Source organism: Acyrthosiphon pisum, unplaced genomic scaffold (genome assembly GCF_005508785.2).
Source record: "Acyrthosiphon pisum isolate AL4f unplaced genomic scaffold, pea_aphid_22Mar2018_4r6ur Scaffold_21393;HRSCAF=23859, whole genome shotgun sequence".
NCBI classification, from domain to species: Eukaryota; Metazoa; Arthropoda; class Insecta; order Hemiptera; family Aphididae; genus Acyrthosiphon; species Acyrthosiphon pisum.
The window spans coordinates 16315-26256 of NW_021770855.1; the positions used below are offsets into that span (position 1 = coordinate 16315).

The 9942-nt window shown below is 28.1% G+C and overlaps 1 non-coding gene across 1 annotated transcript; it reads right to left on the minus strand.

The window, feature by feature from the left end:
• Positions 1 to 9222: 9222 nt before the first annotated feature.
• TRNAD-GUC lies at positions 9223 to 9297 on the minus strand. The gene has a single exon. It is a non-coding gene; the product is annotated as a tRNA-Asp (tRNA).
• Positions 9298 to 9942: the final 645 nt, after the last annotated feature.

Consider the following 9942-nt stretch of genomic DNA (forward strand, 5'->3'; position numbering starts at 1 on the left):
ATATATTATACCTTGTTTTTATTTGGTAAGTATTATAAATACTTATACAAACTGCATATAAATATTTATGGGCAGGAATAAGTGAGAAGAATATATATTTTATTGAATGTAGTACGCATACTCTTTGTTAATATTTTTATTAAAAAAAAAAAAACATTAATTAGTATTTTAATCTGAACCAAATTATATAAAAAAATCTCTTCGTTTTTGAATACTAGCTGTTATTCAACATTAATGATCTGAAAATAAATTATCATAATATTAAAATTAAAATTATATAAATTTTTTATATTTAGGTATAAATACTATTAGATATATAGATTATAAGACTAAATTTCATAGATGAACCAAGTTTTCAGAAAATCATTTCAAGTAGTTCAATAAAACTAAAAAATGTTAACAGCTCTTACGTGATCAACAAATGCTTTCTTTAATTAGTTATTATTGGTCATTCATTTATAATATTTGTATATTTTAAATATTTTAGTATTATAGTATATTATCATAGTGATGGTAGATTTATAACTGTAAAAAATATATTCTATACCTACTATTTTTATTTTTCTTATTGAATGGTGCTTGCGCCAAGTTATATTTAATTCTTTCTTCAATCTCATCTATTGATGCTGCCTTGCATAATTTGTTGCTTTTTTTAATAGAATCTGAAAAATATTTTGTATTTATAATAAATTATATAATATATGTATATATACTACATAAAATCTTTTAGCACACTTCATCTAATTTTATATATAATTAATCTATAATCAGCGCGCTAACAAGCGCGCCCGTAGGATAAAATCCCACCCGGGGCAAGATAATGATTACTTATAATTTATTCATAAAGTTGTTGACATCAAAGTACCCACACGCATGTCAACAATTCCCAGGGAGGGCAATATCCCCCTCCCTTTGCCACATGCGGGTGTCCGCTTGGTCGTATACTCGTATAATGTATAAAACTATAGTATATCATAATATAGGTGAGTAATATAAAATATAATATTATTATTATCGTTCAGCTCTCTGAAAATTCCATAAGACTGTCCGACACGGCCATTAGAGTAGACGGGTCGTAGTAGGTGGTATATATTATATTCCAACCGTATGGCGTCTCATTTACCAAAAGCAATACAATACATGTGGCACAGGCCGGTCGGTCATCGTTGGGACTTTGTAAGGTACTGTGATAACAATAAGACACCATATGCGTCACGTACATAATATTATATTATTATCATACGTACGCGTTTGTATCTTGTAGCAGTTTTACTTGTGTCCGTCAGGATTACGAGGAATCTTTTTCAGCCACCAACACACCACACACACACGAACACACACACACACACACACACACACATATTATATAATGTAGTCGGCGCCCGTTTTGTTGTTATGGTACAAAAAGGAACATTTCCAACCGTGAGTGCGGGCGACATTATATTATTATCATCGTACCACGTTTTATAATAATATGCTACGGCCACAACAGTCCAGAGTGCGAGTGGTGAAAACATACCGTTTCAGTGGTTCGTAACGTGGTGTTATTTTTATTGAAATAAATTCTGATATAATATGTTTGTACGTAATATGTATACATTTCAGACTATAAACAATCTTCTTTCAACTGAATGCGGTGGTGTTTCGTGTATGCGTCGATCGCGTTATCTCACCCATAACGACGTCTGACAAATGAGTTATATCATTAAAAATATATTTCGGACACACCCAAAATCGGTAGACGACTTCAAAAAATCGTATCTTATAAAATAGAGCCAAAATCCCGGAAAATCGTGTGCCATAGACATTAAATTCAGAACCTTATCGTTCATGTACGGTAAACGAACACTTTTTACTATCTATTGTTTGAGTCGCATAGGTACCGCGGACATTTTGTACGGTGTCGATAAATTGGTGAAAATCGATCGCGGACACTTTGTACGATATAAATAATTCAGGAAATATATTTTACAAGATAAGATAAAATTAAATTGTTAAAAACTTAAGATCGCGAATCGTCATCGCAATCAGTATGAGTCGTGAGTTTGGCGACACAGTACACTCCATACGCAACCCATACAATAAAATAATTGTTTTAATTTAATATAATATTTATTGATATTTATGTATAACTCAATATAACTTTGGTCTGAGAACAGAAAGCAATTTTTTCAATTATCTTTTTATTAATATTGTTATACTGAAATATCTTAACATTCGTTAAATATAACCTTTAGACACTTTAGCATAGTGTGTAATGTCTTACAAAGGCGTCCTTTAGGGAGTGAAAGGAGATGACATGCCACCCCCCTAGACAAATGAGAAATGATTGTAATTATTTGTAATTGTAGTAATTCTAAATAATAAATTATTTTTACTGATGATATTATGATACATGACATATTACATAGGTTTTATTATGATATTATTATTACATATTACCTACCAGTGGCGGACTGGACGAAATTTCCCTGTGGGCCACTGCTCGTAAAAATATATTTATTAATATTATTACTGTGAGATTATAAATTAAAATATTATCTAATAAGTAATAATTAAGTAATATTATTAAACATAAAAACCCAGATTTTCTTATAAAATATAATTTATATAGTAATGTATATCATTTCTTGACCACGGCTTATCAAACTTATTGACATTTCAGTGTACTCGAGTAAGTATAGAGTTAGAATGTTCCAATAATTTGTATGGATTTTATTTTAATGATCTAACTAAATTTCTATTAAAAATATTAATACAGGTAGCATGCAAAAGATCATTTTGTCTATTAAAAATAATTAAAACTGGTCTGAGAAATTCAATAGGTGAAGAAAAGTTGGACGCATTTATGATCATGGCAGTCGAAAAAAATGTTTTATTTAGTATTTATAATGATAATATTACTAACATGTTAAAAACTAAAAGTGATTTATTCAATAATAAACTTTCTTATTTAAATCAAATTGATTGTAGTTTAAATTAAATACATAACAAGAGATATACTCTAACTAACAAATTTTACAATAGTTATTTATTTTGTTTATATAAATTATTTAAAAATTTAAAAATTTAAAAGCTATATTGTGTTTACAAAAATATATATATATATGTATTATGTAGTGTTTGACAATACCTAAGTTTTATATTTACATATAATTGTCATAAATTACCTTCAAAACTGTATGGTACCTGTATGTATACCTAACATTTGGAATTATACATTTAAAATGGTATTCAAAATTTACAATATTATACATATAAATTGTGTTTTTATAAATGGATGTCGCTCTGCTGTACAGTAGATAACAATATTGTGGGTCACTGTAATGGATGGTGTTAAATTTGAATTCAATGATATAATATCATTGGATAAAAAAAACGATTCTGAGCTAAGGCGGTTAGTCAGTCTATGATATTACTAAGTATATTTGATGATATTATTGTGAATAAAGTAATTTATATACCTATTTGCGAGGAACCTTGTTTTAAATTTGTAATCCTTAGCTATAATATTTGAATATTTTATAATTTATAAACTACAAAATAATTATTAAATTTTAAATTTTATAAATTTTATAAAAATTCGTACTTTAAATCCTTATAAAAAAAAATTAGACATGGATGTTCGACTGTTAATTATAAATTCTCATACAATTTTCTTATTTTGTCGTTATTCAAAAACCATTAACTATAGGTAGGTACTTGAATTTTTCATCTAAATATTATTTTATCATTTTGTATACACGATAACATTTTTACAACATTTTGACTTGTTTTGAAGTATTTATAGACGTTTAAAATATTCAATTTTTTATTTTTTTATTCTATAAATTTTAATAATAATGTATTCATTGTGTGAATAAGCTTGAAAATGTAATACAAGATTCCTAAGTTGTTAATATAGCAGTTGATAAATATTAAAGATCCATAAGTACGATTTTTTTTTATAAATATTTAAAGTTCAAATGTTGACAACATTTATCAAAAACTCAACAATTTTCAAATTTATTGTAATTAAAAATTATTAAATGTATAAATTACCGCCGAGAATAACGATTTAAGTTATTTTGTTGTATTTAAAAAAAAAGAGTAGTAAAATAGTATATAAAAAAAAAGAAATTATTAGGTAGTTACAAAATTGTGTATCAGGGTTGGAGAATGGGTAGTTAAATTCAAAATTTGCAAATTTTCTTGCAAAGACTGTGTGTACTACATGTTTACGTAGATTTTAATAGTGGACATTAAGTCATAAACTGATAGCTGTATAACTCAATATAACTTTGGTCTGTGTACAGAAAATAATATTTTGATAATTATCAGTTTATTAATATTTTAATAAAGGCGTGCGAGTATTTTAATGTTATGCGCAGATTCGGACGTTCGTGTTTATTTTTTTCAAATTTAAAGATTATCAACTGGAGATGGTGCCATATGGTAAGATATGTGACCATGATAATATAATATAATAGTGTAATAAATGAAGTCTCTTTCGGAGACCCCTCGTTATTATATGGACCTACAGCCGGGACAAACGGGTCGACAGAATTATTTTAAAAGCCATTTATAAAAAATAGTTGTTTGAATTCCACAGAATAGAAATGAAAACCTGTACCAAAAAAAAAAAAACATACACAGCGAAACCTCGATAACTCGAATAGGTTTGGGGCAAAGATATTCCTTCGAGTTATTGACGTTTCACTGTATACACATATATATACAGTAAATGTATATGTGTATATATATATCCTCACAAACGTTTCCAATATATGTCGTACAAAGACGACACGGCCATATATAAATATGTACATTATAGTTTATTGCAACAACCCTCGCCGACACACACGCACAAATATATATATTATATAATAATACATAATATAATATAACAAAACGGACAAAGGTGTTGTCTCGGCGGCGACGGGTGTTCCGCAGCAGCTGCAGTCCATCGCTACCAACCAACCCCCCCCCACCTCCTACCAGGACCACAACTACCATAAGTACCATATTTCATCGCAGCAGCTGCACTGCATATGCATAGCAGTGCCCGATTTAGTTACGAATCCTCCAGAATATTACTATACCATATATTATTTTATCATTATAACAACACGTTGTACACATTATATATTATTATTACGGTTAGATTAATGATTTTATGATAAATAATAGTTCAATAAGCACTTAATCGCGAATACGCGATGATGTTTCTATTATGGGTTATTATAAGCATTTATCACGTGTCGGGAGAAGTATTTGAATTCACGGTTCACGTGTGTGAAATTGTTTACCCGAGACTTGATTAAACGAACGGAGGTCATTCGTATAGGTAAAATAATAAAGATTGCTGATCACAACAGTTTATCAAAATGTGTGTGTGTGGTGTGTATGCACAAGGCTCGGGGGCCGAAAAACATTCCTCGTAATCGTGACGGACAAAAGTAAAACTGCTACAAGATACAAACGTGTAGGTACACAATATAACAATATAATATGTACGTGGCGCACATGGCGCCTTATTATCACGGTACCTTTAGTTACAAAGTCTCAACGATGACCGATCGGCCTGTGCACCATGTATTGTGTTGCTTTTGGTAAAAGAGACGCCATACAGTTAGAATATACCACCTACTACGACCCGTCTACTCTAATGGCCGAGTCGGACAGTTTTATGGAATTTTCAGAGAGAAGAACGATGATAATAATATTATATTTTACTCACCATTTATTACTCACCTATATTATGATATACTGTAAATTATTGTATATGTTATACGAGTATACGTCCAAGCGGACACCCGCATGTGTGGCTAGGGGGGGGGATATTGCCCTCCCTGGGAATTGTTGACATGCGTGTAGGTACTTTGATATCGACAACGTTATGAATAAATTATAAGTAATTATTATTTTGCCCCGGTTGGGATTTTATCCTACGGTCGCGCTTGTATGCAACATAATAATAAAAATATATACAGGGTGATTCACTAAGTGTAATACACTCATTATCTCAAAAAGTATTAATGTTTTTGAAAATATTATTTTACATAGTTTCAAGTTGTTAAAAAACAACGTTTTTTATTAAAATATCATATTTTTAAATATTTATTATCCTTATATTCTTTTAAGTTTTTTATTTTTTTTAATGACAACATAGAATTTCAATTTAATTTTCCTGTGCAGAATATTTTACTTAGAACGTTGATACATAAAAATCGAATTTAGAAAGACTAGTTTATGATTTATAAGTATTTAAAGTTTAGTCAAGCGGAATAGTGGACAAACATTTTGCGGGATAACCGCGGAACACTCTACTCCGCCCATAAAATATTTAATTACTTATAACTTATAAAGTACTCGCCCTAAATTCGATTTTCATGAATCAAAATACTAATAAAAGTATTCTGCTTAGGAAAATTAAAACTGTATGCTGTCATTCAAAAGTAAAAAACTTAAAAAAAATTATAAGGATAAAAAATATAATTTTGTAATAAAAACGTTGTTTTTTTAACAACTTGAAACGATGTAAAAAATGTTTTCAATAACATTAATACTTTTTGAGATAATGATGGTATTTTACGCTTATTGATTCCTGACTAAGCCTGTATAATATTATTTGAGTATCAGGGGTGGCCCAAACCTCGGTTCGTGTCTTATCGTAAAATGAAAAACATGTTTACTAATGTAATGAGAGGTATTGATGAAGACAAAATTATCCTAGACTTAATTTACTCTGATTTATTGCATGTATAAAGTATAACGATTTTAGTTTCTTGATTGTAATTTAAAAATATTATTCGGTAAGTACTTGAAACTTAACGGTAATTTTTAACATAGAAATTATTATAACATTCGCAGGTACACACAATATCATTTTTAAATGCAATATTTTCGGCAAAAATTAAATTATCTTACCGTATTATTAGTATAATAGGTACCTTGTAAAATAAATTACTTTAATTTATTACGATAAAAATTTATCATAAAATATACTTAGTATATTATATAGTAATATAGGCTGACAGACCGTCTCGATCAGAATCAAATTATTTTATGCAATGGTTTTAAATTAAAATTTAACACGGTGTGTTAACACGTAGTGATTTACTCCTCAATTTCGAGGTACCTACACTCCTACGCTCGATACCTACTGAACAGCTGAGCTATTACGGTTACCTGCATTTCCCCTTTTATTATTTTATATTTTTTTCATTTGTTTATTAAAAACTACAGACTATAATTGATATCAAAAAAATAAAGAAGCTACGTCATAGATAAAATTATCTTCTAAAGTTTTTATGTAGTGTGAACATTAGGTAAATCTACTGAAAATAATGTAAGTGCTCATGCGTTCTTCCCGCGCAAAACCGTTTATTTTTTTTTGTAACATTAACTCTTGTTGGTACTGGATTCAGACATGGCACGATGGTACCATTTCAAAAATACTTTTAATTAATATTTAAATATATATTATGAATATTTAATATTTAAATTTTTAATTATTCTCAAAATGTATTAAAAATATCCGATATTAAACCCCATAAATATCAACTGTTGTTATAAATTTACTTACCCATTGATTAGTATATTATGTCATATTGTGTGTGATGATAAGTTATATCTATACAAATCCCCACGTGACACCCTAACAAAATTATAAAAGGCAAATACAAAATCAACACACGTTATAGATAGCGCTATACAATTCACCAAAGATGGGCAAGGTATACGATAACTACAAAGCTTATAATAATGTAAAATATATTATTTATTATATTTTATAGTTGATCAAAAAAAAAAAAAAATATTATTTACAATTTATGTATTCAAAAATTGAAGATATAAATATAAAATAAAATTTGCTGAAATTGATACCCGACGTTTTTTAAAAACAATTATCATTATGTTTAACTAGCTTCTTTTGTTTTTCGGTACAATACCACTCAACCTCATTTTCACTATTGTGCATTATAAATTTACTGTACCTACCTACTTAAAATTTTCAGATACTGGCCCCCTTTACTACTATCAATAATTATATAATTTTGACAAAATTGACTTCATATTTTTATTCTAACTCAATAACTAAGAACCCTAGATATTTAAAATGTTCACCAAATGTTACTATAGCTCTATCCCATACATTATAATTACATTTTCATATTAAATTAATTTTTTTTAATTCTCTATTCAGTGTTTTAGTGTTATAATAGGCCTAATATCCGGATTAATATGTTTTTATAGCTGCGTGTTACTCGCGTCCTAAAAAAAGGTATATTTTACGGATAGTAAATTTAAAACGTATCAGCTTTAATAATTAATATGCGTTCTTATAAATTACATTTCTAGTAGATTTATTAACATTTAATAAACTAGGTACGAACTAGTCTACATAAGTGAAGTATTAGTCCCGTCTCTAATTAAAAAAAGTCTTAGTTGATATTATTATCAAAGTGGATCTTAATATTTTTAATTTTATAGTTACATTATACATTCAAATGTTATTCTTATTTTGAGTACAATAATTGATATAATATTAATACTTATTTAATATTTATCTATGTAATTTCATAAAATATAGGTAATATTAATTTTGTCATTTAAGTTATTCTTTTCCGAGATTTCAAATTGGACCCACGATACTGGCAAAATATTGACGTCATTACTCAAATTACTTTAAATGTATCTAGTGTAGACTGTACTATGAAGAGGTACAATGAAAAAATACATCTCATAATATTTAAAACTAAAACTGAATACAAAAAAGAGCCAATACGTATACGTATACAATTACACGTATCATGTAACGAGGAAAACTTAAATTTATCTTGTATAATATAATTATATCGTAATAATATGTAAGTTCCAATGTACGGATAATCAATTGGACAGATATAGCTGGTTTATGTTTCTTTAATCGTAATATGTGAAATTATGATAATAAAACATATATAAATATATTATATTATTTATACATTGTTATGCATTAAACAGTAGTAATTTTATTACTCATGCAGAAAAAAAAATAGCAACACATATATACCTATACAGGTGAATGACGATGGTGATTGCCGGTCCTTAGGCATGCCCTGTATATCCAGTTACTGTCATAGAGTAATTTTATTAATCTAAAGTTACTGCGAATAGAAACATAAAAATTGAAAACAATAATAATATTATTATGTAAAAAAAATATAAAATTTTACAAAAAAAGTGCAAAAATATTTCCTCCCCGGCGGGGAATCGAACCCCGGTCTCCCGCGTGACAGGCGGGGATACGTCTTACCACTATACTACCGAGGACTGTGATTATTCCCCTGCATTAAATGTCTCTTCTTTTATTTAGTTAAAGTTTACCATGACGAGTTGTTGAAAATATTTTTTTCTTAATATTTATACCTAACTTTGAAAATGTTTCCTTTGTCATGACAGTTATACCTTAGTTATTGATTAATTACTTAGCTCACTGCTAACATTAATTTAAACATAAATTATAATCGGTGTTTAAATAATATTGAAGTCCTAAGTCATGAATAGTATTTAAGCTGTACTCTCAAAAGTTAGACTTTATAGGAGGTGTTAAAAAAAAATTATCTTTTTTTTTTTATTAAGATAAATTTTCATCGTATTATTATCTTCATCTTTATCTAGATAAAAAATTACGTATCTAATCCCAACTCTGCTTATTCATTTACTACCGGTCGTATAATATATATAATATAAATTAACCTATATAATATTATATGTATTTTAATGGGTAGTCGTCGGAGATTGTTTAGACACAATAAAGCACGTATTTATCGTATTTATGTTGTACCGCATGAATTAAAATAACGTCATATCTGCGCGTAAAATATGTGCCACTATGTGTAAAATAAAAATAAAAAAAAGCTCATCACTGCCACGGCCGATGAGTCTAGTTTTTAAGATAAAGCGACTAAATTATTT